The sequence below is a fragment of the Arachis ipaensis genome, chromosome B06, assembly GCF_000816755.2.
Source record: "Arachis ipaensis cultivar K30076 chromosome B06, Araip1.1, whole genome shotgun sequence".
In the NCBI taxonomy this organism is placed as follows: domain Eukaryota; kingdom Viridiplantae; phylum Streptophyta; class Magnoliopsida; order Fabales; family Fabaceae; genus Arachis; species Arachis ipaensis.
Window position 1 is genome coordinate 33,291,206 of NC_029790.2, and position 17,906 is coordinate 33,309,111.

Consider the following 17,906-nt stretch of genomic DNA (forward strand, 5'->3'; position numbering starts at 1 on the left):
TATAAAATGAGTTCATCTATTGCATATTAGTTGTGTTAAATCTTAAAATGATCTTTAAAATTGCACTCAGAGTTTCAAAGTAATATCTAAGGTTAATAATTATTCATTTTTGTCCTCAAACTTATACTTCAAAAGTCATAGTAGTTCTTAGACCACTTTTTATCAATAAGACTTGACCGAAAGACTGATATGGAGTTATTTTGCCACATTGGTAGCACCCATAAAACTGATGTAGTGAATAAAACTTTTTTTTTTGTTTTTTGTTAATATGATCTCCAAATTTCTCTTAAAATCCTTATCTTCAAGCAAGACTCAGTCTCTTGACTTTTCAAGCCCCCTTCAAACGATGATGTTTCCTCAAAGCTTCCCGCCCTTCCAATTTGAACCCTCTTCCATCATTGCCATTGTCTAGTTGGACAAGTAAGCTTCACTCCTCTCCATTCAAGATAAGCTCAAGAAAAATTCTGCCCTGGATTCTTCTAGGATTTTGTAGAAGAACAGAGATAGAAAATCCGATCGAACCCCCAAATGACGAAGCAGAAGCAGAAGTAGAAGTAGAGACAGATATAGGGAGAGGGAAAAAGAATCAAAATAGAAAAGTAGGAACAAAAATAGAGAGAAACACTCTCATAGAGACAAAGATAGAGATAGAGATAGGGATAGGAGATGAAGAAGAATGAGCACGTCAAGAAGTAGAAGTGATGCTGATGGAGAGATGCAGCATAGAGGGAGACATAGGAGCAGGAGTAGAAGTGTTTCTCCCCGCAAGTCAGAGAAAAATAAGGATTGAGATGATAGAAGGAAGGAGAACAATGTTAAAGTTGATTATCCCAAGCTTATTTTTGTTATGACATTATGGTATTTTCAATCTTCTTCTCCTAAAAGAACAAAAAAAGAAGTATTTGTGCTTATTACAATTTGCTATATGAACCATGAAATGTTTACAAGGATAAAACATGAATCCAATAGCACTGTTTCTGTTACATGCAAAAAAATCAGGAGCAATTAACTTAAACTCTCAATTTGCATGTTGTTTTAAAGCAAACAACATTACAATAATCTGTTCATCTTCTACCATGCAGATTAGAATTTTTATCAGAGCCATTTTTTCTACCATCTTTTATGAGCCAAGTGAAAAAATTCATGCTGAGTTCAGCATTTAGGACTGTGGCTTCTATGCTAGATCCTTTAATAAAGAATTTTTCTTTTTTTTTTCAAAATGAGTACCCTCTTGATATTGAATCTGAAAAGTCCTAATAAAATTAGTGCTAGAAATTTCCATTAGTTCTTCTATAAATAGTAAAACTAATTTGAAAATTAGGATTTTTAAATGAGAATTAAGAACCAAATTGATAAAACAAAAGTTTTATCCGCCACATCAACTTAGAAAAAGCGGTTAACGTGACAGGAATAAGGTCCAGTTTGGGTAAACAACTTAATTAAGTTACTTTTGAAGAAATAGCTTAAACAATAAATACTTATATTAAAAGTAGCTTATAAATAAGTTATTTTGTGTTTGGTTTTTTAGTTCTAAAAGTACTTATTTTAAGTAAAAAGTGATAAAAAAATTTTATTATGAGAGAAGTCATTTTTTTTAACTTCTCCTTAAGCACCAAAATAGCTTTTTAGAAAGTTACAATTTTATTTTGAAAATTGTACCAGACATTAATACTACACCTTTTTATAAGTTAAAGTTAAAAAAAGTCACTTATAAACCTATCCAAATGGGCCCTAAATCTACATCAATTTTTTGGTCAAATATCATTAATGAAAAATAGTCTAAAGACTACTATAAGTCTCAGAATATAAATTAAAAATAAAATTAACTATTAATTTTAGAAATGATTTTAAGACTCAAATACAATTTTAAAAATTATTTTAAAGCCTAATTCTATATTAAATTATTAATCATACTCGTAAATCATTGGTCCAAATTACTAGATTGCGTGTGCAACTGTGCAACAGTGAGTTGTATTGAATTGTTGTATTTTTTCCGTTGGTTGATGGCATGTGACACTGTGGAACTGGTGTATGAAATTGTGATCATCAATGGCGCCAACAACTTGGTACGCACAATTGTAATCTCAACTCCTTGTCACAACTTCGTACAACTAGCCAGCAAGTGTACTGGGTCGTCCAAGTAATAAACCTTAAGTGAGTAAGGGTCGATCCCACGGAGACTGTCGGCTTGAAGCAAGCTATGGTCATCTTGTAAATCTCAGTCAGGCGGATTCAAATGGTTATTGAGAATTGATAATTAAAAGATGAATAAAATATAAAATAGGATATAGATACTTATGTAATTCATTGGTGAGAATTTCAGATAAGCATATGAAGATGCTTTGTTCCTTCTGAATCTCTGCTTTCGTATCGCCTTCTTCCAATCATTCATACTCTTTTCCATGGCAAGCTTATGTTGGGTTTCACCGTTGTCAATGGCTACCTCCTGTCCTCTCAGTGAAAATGGTCCAAATGCGCTGTCACCGCACGGCTAATTAGCTGTTGGTTCTCGATCATGTTGGAATAGGATCTATTGATCCTTTTGCATCTGTCACTATGCCCAACACTCGCGAGTTTGAAGTTCGTCACAGTCATCCCTTCCCAGATCCTACTCAGAATACCACAGACAAGGTTTAGACTTTTCGGATCTCAAGAATGCTGCCAATTGATTCTCGCCTATACCACGAAGACTCTGATCTCATGGAATGGAAGGCTCGGTTGTCAGGCGAGGAAACCATGCATCATGAACCAGGAGGCTAAGAGATACACACTCAATCGAAGGTAGAACGGAGGTGGTTGTCAGGCACGCGTTCATAGGTGAGAATGATGATGAGTGTCACGGATCATCACATTCATCAGGTTGAAGTGCGAGTGAATATCTTAGAGAAGAAATAGGCTTGAGTTGAATAGAAAAACAATAGTACTTTGCATTAATTCATGAGGCACAGCAGAGCTCCACACCTTAATCTATGGGGTGTAGAAACTCCACCGTTGAAAATACATAAGAACAAAAGGTCTAGGCATGGCCGAATGGCCAGCCTCCCAAAGAGGGTTCAATCATCAAAACATGATTAAAGATTCGATTGAAAGATGAATTGAAAGATGAAAATACAATAGCAAAAGGTCCTATTTATAGAAAACTAGTAGCCTAGGGTTACAGAAATAGGTAATTAATGCAGAAATCTTCTTCCGGGCCCACTTGGTGTGTGCTTGGGCTGAGCATTGAAGCTTTCACATGTAGAAACTTTTCTTGGAGTTAAACGCCAGCTTTTGTGCCAGTTTGGGCGTTTAACTCCAGCTTTTATGCCAGTTCTGGCGTTTTGACGCCAGGATTTCTATGCTGACTTAGAACGCTGGTTTGGGCCATCAAATCTCGGGCAAAGTATGGACTATTATATATTTCTGAAAAGCCCAGGATGTCTACTTTCCAACGCAATTGAGAGGCCGCCAATTGGGCTTCTGTAACTCCAGAAAAGCCACTTCGAGTGCAGGGAGGTCAGAATCCAACAGTATCTGCAGTCCTTTTTCAGCCTCTGAATCAGATTTTTGCTCAGGTCCCTCAATTTCAGTCAGAAAAATACCTGAAATCACAAAAAAATACACAAATTCATAGTAAAGTTCAGAAATATGATTTTTATTTAAAAACTAATAAAAATATAATAAAAACTAACTAAAATATACTAAAAACAATGCCAAAAAGCGTATAAATTATCCGCTCATCAGGAACCTTCATTTAATTTATTGATAGGAAGGAAGTGACAGAAAGCTAGGGAATTATGACTTTGCAATGAGGTGGCCCATTTTTGTCCATGTCTCAATAGGTTTGTTAGTGCATTCAATATCCTCCATTTCTGTTATCATCTTATATTGGACGGAATATTTGTATCTGACCATGCTATGTTCTTTATAATTTAGTATATTTTTTTCTTTTATCCCTACCTTTTTTTTCTTAAGAAATAAATTCCTCTAAAATAAGGATGTTAATATAGTACTTTTTTAATTTTGATATTGGGAGAAACATGGAGTATAACCGAATTATGCGAGTGTAGGGATGATAAACTCCAATTTTTGGTTTATCTTGTGCTTAATTTGGGGGATTTTATCAACTTATCTCACATTTATTCAATGAAATAACATGGTTTTGTAATTCTCCCTAAATTTGTGCTTAAGTGTGAAAACATACTTTTTGGGCCATAAATTTGCCAATTTTAATTCACTTTAATTCCATTCAATGCCTTGATATGTTTGTTGAGTGATTTTAGGTTCATAAGGCAAGTATTGGATGGAAGAAGTAAAGGAAAAAGCATGCAAAGTGGAGAATTCATGGAAAAACAAGGATTTGGAGCATTTAGAGTGACGCGCATGCGTGAAGAGGCGCATCGTCCAGGCGATGCGTACGCGTGAGAAGAAAACGCCAGATGACACGTACGCGTGACCCATTGACGTTAGGATTTTTGCCAGTAAAGAATTTCATAAAAATATTCGCATTGTAGATATAGTTTCTAAACCTACAGAAATCCCTCCGTACAAACGTTTTGGTTGTCACAAGTAACAAACCCCTTAAAATTGATAACCGAGTATTTAAACCTCGGGTCGTCTTCTCAAGGAATTGCAGGGAGGTGTATTTATTATTGGTTATGAGTTTTCTGGGGAATGTTGAGTTTGGGCAATGGGCACAGGTATATTTAAATGACAAGTAAAATAAATTAACAATAATAAAATCTCTTGGCAAGGTATGAAGAACTGGAAGTCCTATCCTGGTTATCCTTATCAATTGCGATGAGAATGGATTTTTCTCCCACTTTGTTAACCTCTAACTATGAAGGTAAGTTAAGTGGATGAATTAATTTCGATTCCTCAAGTCACAGTCTTTCCTTAGGAAAAGTTAGAGTTATTGGAACTCGAATTAATTTTTGAAGAATTCCAATTTTCAATGAACAATGAGTTTGATAACTCGAGAGTCACCAATTAATCAACCAAAGCCAAAAGGGAAAACTCCAAATTATTTATATAAATAAAAGAAAGCAATCATAAGTCTGAAATACCTCAAAATATATTAAATAGAAAATCAATCTAAACATAGAGAGTCATAAACAAAATTGATAAAAGAAATAAAAGAACATTGAACCTGGGATTGAGAGTCACTCCTAAAACTAAGAGAAGTCCTAAATCCTAATCCTAAGAGAGAGGAGAGAACCTCTCTCTCTAAAAACTACATCGACTCCTAAAATTGTGAATTATGAAAGCTTGTTTATGAATGGATGCATTCTTCCACTTTATAGCCTCTAATCTGTGTTTTCTGGGCCAAGAACTGGGTCAGAAACAGCCCAGAATTCACTGGTTGTGAATTCAAACATGCTGAATTTCCGTCACTGTGACGTGGCCGCATGGAGCACGCTGTCGCATCGCCTTGCTTCAAGGCAACTATAGCATATTATATATCAAATCAAAGCCCCAGACGTTAGCTTTCCAACGCAACTGGAACCGCGTCGTTTGGACCTCTGTAGCTAAAGTTATAGCCGTTTGAGTGCGAATAGGTCAGGCTGGATAGCTTAGCAATTTCTCCAACTTCTTGTATTCCTTCCACTTTTGCATGCTTCTTTTCCATCCTCCAAGCCATTCCTTCCCTATAATCTCTGAAAGCACTTAACAAACATATCAAGGCATCTAATGGTAATAAGAGAGGATTAATAATAAGCAATTATAAGATCAAAGAAGCATGTTTTCAATCATAGCACAAAATCAGGAAGGAAATATAATACCATGCAAATATTATGAATAAGTGGGTAAAGAGTTGATAAAATCCACTCAATTGAGCACAAGATAAACCATAAAATAGTGGTTTATCAACCTCCCCACACTTAAACACTAGCATGTCCTCATGCTAAGCTCAAGAGAAACTATAAAGAATGAAGAGAAATGGTAGAATGTATGAAATGCAACCTATCTATATGAATGCAACTACATGCAAAATATTTCTACCTACTTGGTTAAAAGTAAACAAATCTTTTAAGAACATACATGAACTGGATTTCACTAATTCAAATCATAAAAATAAAGTACAAATAGACTTATAAGAAGAAAATAGCTCATGAAAGCAGGGAACAAAGAATCGAGCATCGAACCCTCACTGGTAGTGTATACACTCTAATCGCTCAAGTGTTTTAAGGTTCAATTCTCTCAATTCTCTACTAACCTTGCTTTCTAAGCCTTGCTCTTCATCTAACAATCAACATAAATTTAATGCACAAATACACATATCAAGAGGTCTTTTAAGGGTTGTAATGGGGTTAGGGTCAAGGTAGGATTGTATTTGGCCAAGTGGACTAAAATCTGAATCCTTAATTAACTTAAACTTTCCACCTAACTTAAGACAATCCATGTAATCATAATACAACATCTAACTATCCATCAACCATGTTTTTCACATATTCATGCATTCTAATTTCAAGTACAGTACATATGCATTGCTTTCACCACTTACTTAAAATAAAATATTGGTTGGTAAAATGCAACCAATTCAAATAAGCTCAAAAATCTCACAGGTTTTGTGTGTTCGAGCTCTAAATCATGTTCCAAAATAATATTTCTTCAAACAAGTGTAACATTAAATTTTATTCAAATTAGTGAAATGCTCTAAAAGGTTTCTTGAAAAAGAAAATATTACTTCATCCAAGTGGTAAACTATACAAAAAAATCAAATAATTATGCAATTAAATGTGCAAATGCAGCAATTAACAAAGAAAATATTAGTGTTGAAAAGAAGGTAACTAACTCCTGAAAGTCGGTATCGACCTCCCCACACTTAAAAATTGCACCATCCTCAGTGCATGCTGAGATATGCAGGTGGACAGGTTGTTCCAACTGATGCTTTTCTTCAAAGATTGTGCAGATGGACTTGTCTGTCTCCCCATGTAAACGTCTTCCGGTTCTCTTCCTGGTGGCCATCCTGAAAGAAAAAGGGAAGAAAGGTAACCCAATAATAGAGATAAGAAAATAAATGAAGTATGGTTGGGTTAATGCCAAATGATAAGGGTCTCAAGTACATGGAAGCTTCAACATGTACGTGAGAAAATAATAGAAGTCATGACATACCAGTGGTGCAGAATTTGCAACAAAGGGGAATGTGGGTAATGCAAGATAGTATAAGTTCATATCAATGCAAGAGAAGTATGAGTATCATAAAAGATTAGCATTGATTTAAATAATGTTACCCAATCAGAATAAAACAAGTTACTAAGCACCCAAAATATTTCAAGAGAAGATGCAACAGTGAAATAAGAAAATTCAACAACAAAGAAAAAATAATAAATTAGAAAAGAAAATAAAAATATGCACTAAATTAAAATGCAGTGAATGAAATATTCAAATAAATTAAGTAAAATAGAATGGAGGTGAAATAAAATAAGAAAGGAAGAAGAAAGAAATAAGAAAAAAATAAGAAAAATAAGAATTGGAGAAGAAAAGATAAGAAAATTGGCTGATCTGGATATTCTGTGCGCCGCTTTTGACGCGGACGCGTGAGTGACGCGGTCGCGTGGTGCGCGATAAGGTCAGGTGACGCGGACGTGTGGGTCACGCGATCGCGTGGCCTGTTTTGTGCAATTGGCGCGAGTGCAGCCTCGCGGTCGCGCAACTCTCTGTTCAAAACTCTTTTTGCCAAAAATCCGGGTGACGCGATCGCGTGATCGACGCGATCGCGTGATCGACACGATCGCGTGAATGGCCTTTCTTTTAAAAATGACGCGGACGCGTGGGGCATGCGTTCACGTGGTAGGGCTTGGGCTTCCAGCACGAGTCCAGCCCAACTCCAGCTCAACTTTCTGCCATACACCCATTTACGTCAATTTCTCAGAGCCACGCGTTCGCGTGGGTAATGGGATCGCGTGGGAGGCTATTTTTTTTCAAATGACGCGGCCGCGTCAGTGACACGGTCGCGTGGATCAATTTGTGCCATTAGCGCGCCTCCAGCCACACTTTCGCGTGACTCTCTGTTCATCCGCATTTTCTTCCAAACGCACATACGACGCGGACGCGTCGGCGACGCTGTCGCGTCACGTGCGAAAATCTCCTTTTTTTTTTAGATCTGAAAAAAATGCAGAATGTAGTGTTAATATGAATGTGATGCAAAACTCCAGGTTTAATATAATAAAATAAAATAAAACTCGAAAACAAAGAAAAGTAAATAAAATGAAAAAGGAACGATCATACCATGGTGGGTTGTCTTCCACCTAGCACTTTTAGTTAAAGACCTTAAGTTGGACATTTGGTGAGTCCCTGTTATAGTGGCTTGTGCTTGAACTCATCCAGGAATCTCCACCAATATTTGTAATTCCAATGGCCTCCGGGTTCCCAAACTTTTCGCAGAAAGCCTTCAAGCAGGTTAAAGCAAGTGACTTTTAACTTTTCTTTTACACCCGTCTTTGTGTTGATCATCATGATTCCATCCGGGTAGCAAGTAATCTGAATTCTCACTAAAGCAGCCAAACAACTTCCTAGACCCATTCAATTGAGCTTTACACCAACCTTTGTATTTAAACTTAAAACTTCCAACCATAATGAACCTTGCAGGAAAATTCTTACTACTGACCATCTTCCTCTTACTCTTAATGCCACAAAGAGCTCTAAGTTGACCATCCGTCTCCAGAAGTCCATATTCAAGTGGGATTAGAAAGCTAAGGGATATGAATTTCACCCACTTGAATGTTGTGAAGGATGATGGCAACTTAGGGGGAGGGGTCTCCAATAACTTGGGCAAGGTGATTTCAAGCTTCACTCCCTTGTGCTCTTTGACAACTTCCACCTCTTTGCAAGTTTCTTCAATATCAACCTCTTCTTCTTTAATCTCCATCTCTTGACCAACCTCTTCCAAGTCTTCAACTATGATATGCCTTGGAGGTTGTATACCCTCCTCAGCATTAATTTCAATCACCTTGGAAGGAGGTTCTATAACTGGACTTTCCAATGGAGGTACAACATCTCTTAAGTCTGCAACCACTTCTTCCTTTTTAATAATTGCTGCCTTGTCCAGTTGTTTAAGTATAAAATCGTACTCATCCTCGATGGTTTTCTTCCCATGACGACTCCTTTCAACTACTCTTACACCTTCAAGGGTCTCTCCTACCTTTACCCATAGGGCCTCCTCTAGCTCTTTATGAAGTATGGATTCGCGAAGATGATTCCTTCTTTCCTGTTCCATATCAATAGCATAATTGGGATCATCTTGCTCTTGGATTGATGGATGTGGGTGCTCTTCCATGGAGGGTGGTGATGGGATGAAAAGATCATTATGTGGTTGAAAAGGAAGTGCACTAGAGCTTGAGGGTTGAATATTGGAGGTAGAGGGTTGGTTCATGCGAGATATAAGATTTTGGAGTGTAGAGGTGAGACCAATCATGTTAGAGATGAGTGTATTATTATCCAATGGAGGTTGGGGTGGATCTATGTATGGCTCATTCGGTTCATAGAGTGGTTGGTATGGTGGATGTGGGTTAGGGTCATATGGAGGTAAATGGTGTAAAGGGGCTTGTGAGTTTGGTGGTTCAAAGTTATGTTGAGGAAAGGGTTCATAGGCACATGGTGGTGGTTGTTGATAGTCCATTGGAGGTGGTTGTTGCCATGAGGGTTGATCAAATCCTTGAGGCTCCTCCCATCTTTGATTGTTCCAACCTTGATGCCTGTTCTCATTGTAATTTCTTCTTCCTGCAACATAATTGTAACCAGACTCGTAGCCAAAGGGGTGAGAGCTCATAGTAACAAATAAAAATTAAAAACGAAATAAATTTAAATTAAAAGGTTATGTAATTTTTGAATTTGAAAATTAAATTTTGAAATTTTGAATTTTAAATTTTTGAATTTTGAATTTTTGAAATTTGAATTTTGAAAATTTTTGAAATAAGATAAGATAAAATACAAATTTTAAAATAAAAACCAATAACCTCTTAACTTAAGAAAAAGCAAAAATAAATAAAAAAAATAAAAACAAATAAACAAGCAAAAAGCAAATATTTACAATAACCAAAAATAAGGCACACGTTTGCAATTCCCCGGCAACGGCGCCATTTTGACGTTAGAATTTTTGCCAGTAAAGAATTTCATAAAAATATTCGCGTTGTAGATATAGTTTCTAAACCGACAGAAATTCCTCCGTACAAACGTTTTGGTTGTCACAAGTAACAAACTCCTTAAAATTGATAACCGAGTATTTAAACATCGGGTTGTTTCTCAAGGAATTGCAGGGAGGTGTATTTATTATTGGTTATGAGTTTTCTGGGGAATGTTGAGTTTGGGCAATGGGCACAGGTATATTTAAATGACAAGTAAAATAAATTAACAATAAAAAAAATCTCTTGGCAAGGTATGAAGAACTGGAAGTCCTATCCTGGTTATCCTTATCAATTGTGATGAGAATGGATTTTTCTCCCACTTTGTTAACCTCTAACTCTGAAGGTAAGTTAAGTGGATGAATTAATTTCGATTCCTCAAGTCCCAGTCTTTCCTTAGGAAAAGTTAGAGTTATTGGAACTCGAATTAAATTTTTGTAGAATTCCAATTTTCAATCAATAATGAGTTTGATAACTCGAGAGTCACCAATTAATCAACCAAAGCCAAAAGGGGAAAATCCAAATTATTTCTATAAATAAAAGAAAGCAATCATAAGTCTGAAATACCTCAAAATATATTAAATAAAAAATCAATCTAAACATAGAGAGTCATAAACAAAATTGAGAAAAGAAATAAAAGAACATTGAACCTGGGATTGAGAGTCACTCCTAAAACTAAGAGAAGTCCTAAATCCTAATCCTAAGAGAGAGGAGAGAACCTCTCTCTCTAAAAACTACATCTACTCCTAAAATTGTGAATTGTGAAAGCTTGTTTATGAATGGATGCATTCCTCCACTTTATAGCCTCTAATCTGTGTTTTCTGGGCCGAGAACTGGGTCAGAAACAGCCCAGAATTTGCTGGTTGCGAATTCAAACATGCTGAATTTCCGTCACTGCGATGTGGCCGCATGGAGCACGCGGTCGCGTCACCTAGCATCAGAGAAAATATAGTATATTATATATCAAATCGAAGCCCCGGACGTTAGCTTCCCAACGCAACTGGAACCGCGTCGTTTGGACCTCTGTAGCTAAAGTTATAGCCGTTTGAGTGCGAAGAGGTCTGGCTGGACAGCTTAGCAATTTCTCCAACTTCTTGTATTCCTTCCACTTTTGCATGCTTCTTTTCCATCGTCCAAGCCATTCCTGCCCTATAATCTCTGAAAGCACTTAACACACATATCAAGGCATCTAATGGTAATAAGAGAGGCTTAATAATAAGCAATTATAAGATCAAAGAAGCATATTTTCAATCATAGTACAAAATCAGGAAGGAAATATAAAACATGCAAATATTATGAATAAGTGGGTAAAGAGTTAATAAAATCTACTCAATTGAGCACAAGATAAACCATATAATAGTGGTTTATCACCCATGCATACGCGTCATAGCAGGCACGTGACCTCATCAAAGTGAAAACAGTGAGGGCGATTTCTGAGCTTTCTAGGCCCAAATCCAACTGATTCCTGAGGCTATTTCATGCAGAATTCAAGCTTGGACAGGGAGGAGCAATTAGATTAGCTTAGGATCATGTAGGTTAGTTTTCTAGAGAGAGAAGCTCCCTCTTCTCTCTAGAAATAGTGTTTTAGGTTAATTCCATCTTAGATCTAAGTTTAATTTCTTGTTTCCATCTTGTTTTCTTTTCAATTTCTTGTTGTTACATCTTTGCTCTCTTAGTTCTCTTGTTAATTTTCCTTTTATGTCACTTCTATGTTCCTACATTTTTGTTGGATTTGGATTTCCTTTTAATGCAATTTATGTTTTATGTTCTTTATTGTTTAATTGAGTTGTTGTTATTGTTTCCTTGCAATTGGGTAGTTGTAGATTTTATTGTTCTTGCAATTTTATGATGCTTTCTTTTTATGCCTTCCAAGTGTTTGACAAAATGCTTGGTTGTATGCTAGAGTAGCTTTTTGAGCATTCTTGGCTTGGAAAGAGAAATTGGGCAATCTTGAGTCATTAATACCTAATTTAGATTGGTGATCTAGAGTTGTTAGTTAATATTATTTCTATTGACTCTAATCTCTTGCTAATTCAATTAGTGAGTTGATTAGGATTTTTGGATTGAGATTAACTAGTCTTATTTGACTTTCTCTCATGTGAAGATAACATTGTACTTTCTTCCACTGTTGGAGTTGACTAAATAGGATAAATTCTTGTTAATTATTGTTAAGATTAGTGAGTAGGATAGAAAGCATATATTCTCAATTCTTGCCATGAATGTCTCTCTTTAGTAATTGTTTTCCTTAGTTGTTTGATTTACATTTCTTACCCTTTTAGTTTCTTGCACTTTTACCAACCCACCCTTTGGATACCATAACCAATAATACGCATACCTCACTGCAATTCCTTTGAGAGACGATCCGAGGTTTAAATACTTCGGTTATTTTTATTGGGTTGGACTTGTGACAACCAAAAATTAAACTCTGATGGAGGATTGTTTGTTGGTTTAGAACTACACTTGCAACGAGATTTAATTGAGAAATTCTTTACCAACAACTTTCTTCACATCAAGTTTTTGGCACCGTTGTCGAGGAACTGCAATGTGTGCTTGTTATTGGTTATTGTACATATGTTCATATTGTGAATAGTTTGCTCTTTTGTTGGTTTGCTTGTTTGAGTTAGTAGTTAGATTTTATCTCTTTGTTTTTGTGCTTTTTATTTTTGTTTTCCTACTATGAATTCTCACCCTTTTAGCTATGAGTTTGGTTCTAGCTATGTTGTAGGAAATGAGAAATACAATGACAACATGCATCAAGGAATTGGAAATCAAAGGTGGGAGGAGCCTCGAGCATATAGACAACCTTCGTGGCAACAACCCCTGCTAGTTTCTTATATGTATAATCCAACTCCTAATGCATACCAATCTAATGGATGTGGTGACCCTCATTGTGGTTGTCAACCACAATTACCATATGCCTATGAACCATCCCCTCAACATAGTTTTGAACCACCTTACTCATAGAACCACCACCATTCCAACACAATTACTCCCAAGAACCACCTCAATATACTCCATCTCCATACCCTTACCAAGATGAACCACCTTCAAATATGAACCCTTTCTCCCAAACAATGAACCCTCTTTTCCACCCATATCTTCATTGGACCAATCTCTCCAACCCCTAATGCAAGAACAACAAGAACTTCTAATTCGTTGCTGATGAGCGGATAATTTATACACTTTTTGGCATTGTTTTTAGTATGTTTTTAGTAGGATCTAGTTACTTTTAGGGATGTTTTCATTAGTTTTTATGTTAAATTCACATTTCTGGACTTTACTATGAGTTTGTGCATTTTTCTGTGATTTCAAGTATTTTCTGGCTGAAATTGAGGGACTTGAGCAAAAATCAGATTCAGAGGTTGAAGAAGGACTACTGATGCTGTTGGATTCTGACCTCCCTGCACTCAAATTGGATTTTCTGGAGCTACAGAACTCAAAATGGCGCGCTTCCAATTGTGTTAAAAATTAGACATCCAAGGCTTTCCAGCAATATATAATAGTCCATACTTTTCTTATGAGCGGATAATTTATATGCTTTTTGGCATTGTTTTTAGTATGTTTTTAGTAGGATCTAGTTACTTTTAGGGATGTTTTCATTAGTTTTTATGTTAAATTCACATTTCTGGACTTTACTATGAGTTTGTGTGTTTTTCTGTGATTTTAGATATTTTTTGCCTGAAATTGAGGGACTTGAGCAAAAATCAGATTCAGAGGATGAAGAAGGACTGCTGATGCTGTTGGATTCTGACCTCCCTGCACTCAAAGTGAATTTTCTGGAGTTACAGAACTCGAAATGGCGCGCTTCTAATTGAGTTGGAAAGTAGACATCCAGGGCTTTCCAGCAATATATAATAGTTTATACTTTGCTCGAGAATAGACAATGTAAAGTGGCGTTCAACTCCAGCTCTCTGCCCAATTCTGGAGTTCAGCGCCAGAAATGGATCAAGAACCAGAGTTGAACGCCAAAAATGGATCAAAACCTCGCGTTCAACTCCACAAATGGCCTCTGCACGTGCAACACTCAAGCTCAGCCCAAGCACACACCAAGTGGGCCCCGAAAGTGGATTTATGCATCAATTACTTACTTCTGTAAACCCTAGTAGCTAGTTTATTATAAATAGGACCTTTCACTATTGTATTTGACATCTTTGGATTATCTTTTGATCTATTGATCACGTTTTGGGGGCTGACCATCTCGGCCATGCCTGGACCTTTCGCTTATGTAATTTTAACGGTAGAGTTTCTACACTCCATAGATTAGCAGAGGTTCAGAGGAACGAAAGCATCTCTATTCGCTTATCTGAAATTCTCACCAATGAATTACATAAGTATTTCTATCCTTGATTATTTATCTTTTAATTATCTAATCCAATCACATTTAACCCTACCTGACTGAGATTTACAAGGTGACCATAGCTTGCTTCATACCAACAATCTCCGTGGGATTCGACCCTTACTCACGTAAGGTATTACTTGGACGACCCAGTGCACTTGCTGGTTAGTTGTGCGAAGTTGTGAACCATGGTATTGGCATCATGTTTTTTGGTGCCATTACCAGGGAAAGAAAGAGCGATGAATTTTACATAATCAAAGTGTAATCACAATTTCTGCGCACCAAGTTTTTGACGCCGTTGGCGGGGATTGTTCGAGTTTGGACAACTGACGGTTCATCCTGTTGCTCAGATTAGGTAATTTTCTTTTTGTTTTGTTTTCAAAAATTTTTCAAAAATTTTTCTTTTGTTTTCGAAAAAAAAAATAATAATAAAAATAATGTTTTCAAAAATAAATTATTCTATGGCTTCAAAATTTTTAAGAATGAATTCTAGTGTTTCATGAAGCATGTGAAGCCTGGCTGGCTGTAAAGCCATGTCTAAATTCTTTTGGACTGAGGCTTCCACGCATAAGTATATGAAGTTGGATGAAATACCAGCTGTTGTATACATGAGAGGTATCTATGTTTGCTGAAGCTTGGCTGGCCATTGGCCATGTCTAGTGTTTTAGACCGGAGCTTTCATTGAAAGCTTGGCTGGCTAGTGAGCCACGTCTAATTCCTGGACTGAAGCTTTAGACTAAAAATGCAAGATTCCTAGAATTCATATTAAAAAATTTTGGAATCCTTATCTTCCTTTTTCAATTAATTTTCGAAAAATCCAAAAAAATTAGAAAATCATGAAAATCAAAAATATTTTTATGTTTCTTGTTTGAGTCTTGAGTCATGTTATAAGTTTGGTGTCAATTGCATGTGCATCTTGCATTTTTTTTTTCGAAAAATTCATGCATTCATAGTGTTCTTCATGATCTTCAAGTTGTTCTTGATAAGTCTTCTTGTTTGATCTTTGCATTTGCATGTTCTGTGTCTTTTCTTGTTTTTCATATGCATTCTTGAATTCTTAGTGTCTAAGCATTAAAGAATTCTAAGTTTGGTGTCTTGCATGTTTTCTTTGCATTAAAAATTTTTCAAAAATACGTTCTTGGTGTTTATCATGATCTTCATAGTGTTCTTGGTGTTCATCTTGACATTCATAGCATTCTTGCATGCATCACATGTTTTGATCTAAAATTCTCATGCATTGCATCATTTTTCTTGTTTTTCTCTCTCATCATAAAAATTCAAAAATCAAAAAAATATCTTTCCCTTCTTTTCTCTCATAAATTCGAAAATTTGAGTTGACTCTTTCAAAAATTTTAAAATCTAGTTGTTTTTATGAGTCAAATCAAATTTTCAATTTAAAAATCTCATCTTTTTCAAAATCTTTTTCAAAAAAATCAGATCTTTTTCATTTTTCTTAGTTATTTTCGAAAATTCCAAAAATATTTTTCAAAAATCTTTTTCTTATTTTTATACCAAATTTTTGAAAATAACATAATCAATTAATGTTTTGATTCAAAAATTTCAAGTTTGTTACTTACTTGTTAAGAAAGATTCAAACTTTGAGTTCTAGAATCATATCTTGTGATTTCTTGTGAATCAAGTCATTAAATTGAGATTTTAAAAATCAAATCTTTTTCAAAACTAATTTCAATCATATCTTTTCAAAATATCTTCTTATCATATCTTTTTCAAAAATTTGATTTCAAAATATCTTTTCTAACTTCCTAACTTCTTATCTTTTCAAAATTTGTTTCAACTAACTAACTAACTTTTTGTTTGTTTCTTATCTTTTTCAAAACTACCTAACTAACTCTCTCTCTCTCTAATTTTCGAAAATATCTCCCCCCTTTTCAAAATTTCTTTTTAATTAACTAATTATTTTAATTTTTGATTTTTATTTTCGAAAATTACTAACCTTTTTCAAAAGCTATTTTCAAAAATCACTAACTCTTTTTCAAAAATTATTTTCGAAATTTTTCCTCTTTCATCTTATTCTATTTATTTATTCATCTACTAACATCTCTCCCTCACCCACCAAAAATCCGAATCCCCTCTCTCTCTCTTTCTAAGTTCAGATTTTTCTCTTCTTCTTTTCTTCTACTAACAATAAGGAACCTCTTTACTGTGACATAGAGGATTCCTCTTCTTTTCTTTTTTCTCTCCTCTTTCTTATGAGCAGGGACAGAGAAAAAGGTATTCTTGTTGAAGCTGATCCAGAACCTGAAAGGACTCTGAAGAGGAAATTAAGAGAAGCTAAATTACAACAATCCAGAGACAACTTGATTGAAAATTTCAAACAAGTAAAGGAGATGGCAGCCGAACCCAACAACAATGCAAGGAGAATGCTTGGTGACTTTACTGCACCAAATTCCAATTTACATGGAAGAAGCATCTCCATTCCTGCCATTGGAGCAAACAACTTTGAGCTGAAACCTCAATTTGTTTCTCTGATGCAGCAGAACTGCAAGTTTTATGGACTTCCATCTGAAGATCCTTTTCAGTTCTTAACTGAATTCTTGCAGATATGTGATACTGTTAAGACTAATGGAGTAGATCCTGAAGTCTACAGGCTCATGCTTTTCCCTTTTGCTGTAACAGACAGAGCTAGAATATGGTTGGACTCTCAACCCAAAGATAGCCTGAACTCTTGGGATAAGCTGGTCAAGGCTTTCCTAGCCAAGTTCTTTCCTCCTCAAAAGCTGAGCAAGCTTAGAGTGGATGTTCAAACCTTCAGACAGAAAGAAGGTGAATCCCTCTATGAAGCTTGGGAGAGATACAAAGGACTGACCAAAAAGTGTCCTTTTGACATGCTTTCAGAATGGACCATCCTGGATATATTCTATGATGGTCTGTCTGAGTTATCTAAGATGTCATTGGATACCTCTGCAGGTGGATCCATTCACCTAAAGAAAACGCCTGCAGAAGCTCAAGAACTCATTGACATGGTTGCCAATAACTAGTTCATGTACACTTCTGAAAGGAATCCTGTGAATAATGGGACGCCTATGAAGAAGGGAGTTCTTGAAATTGATACTCTGAATGCCATATTGGCTCAGAACAAAATATTGACTCAGCAAGTCAATATGATCTCTTAGAGTCTGAATGGAATGCAAGTTGCATCCAACAGTACTCAAGAGGCATCTTCTGAAGAAGAAGCTTATGATCCTGAAAACCCTGCAATAGCAGAGGTGAATTACTTAGGTGAACCTTATGGAAACACCTATAACTCATCATGGAGAAATCATCCAAATTTCTCATGGAAGGATCAAAAGCCTCAACAAGGCTTTAATAATGGTGGAAGAAACAGGTTTAACAATAATAAACCCTTTCCATCATCCACTCAGCAACAGACAGAGAATTCTGAGCAGAATCCATCTAGCTTAGCAAATCTAGTCTCTGATCTATCTAAGGCCACTGTGAGTTTCATG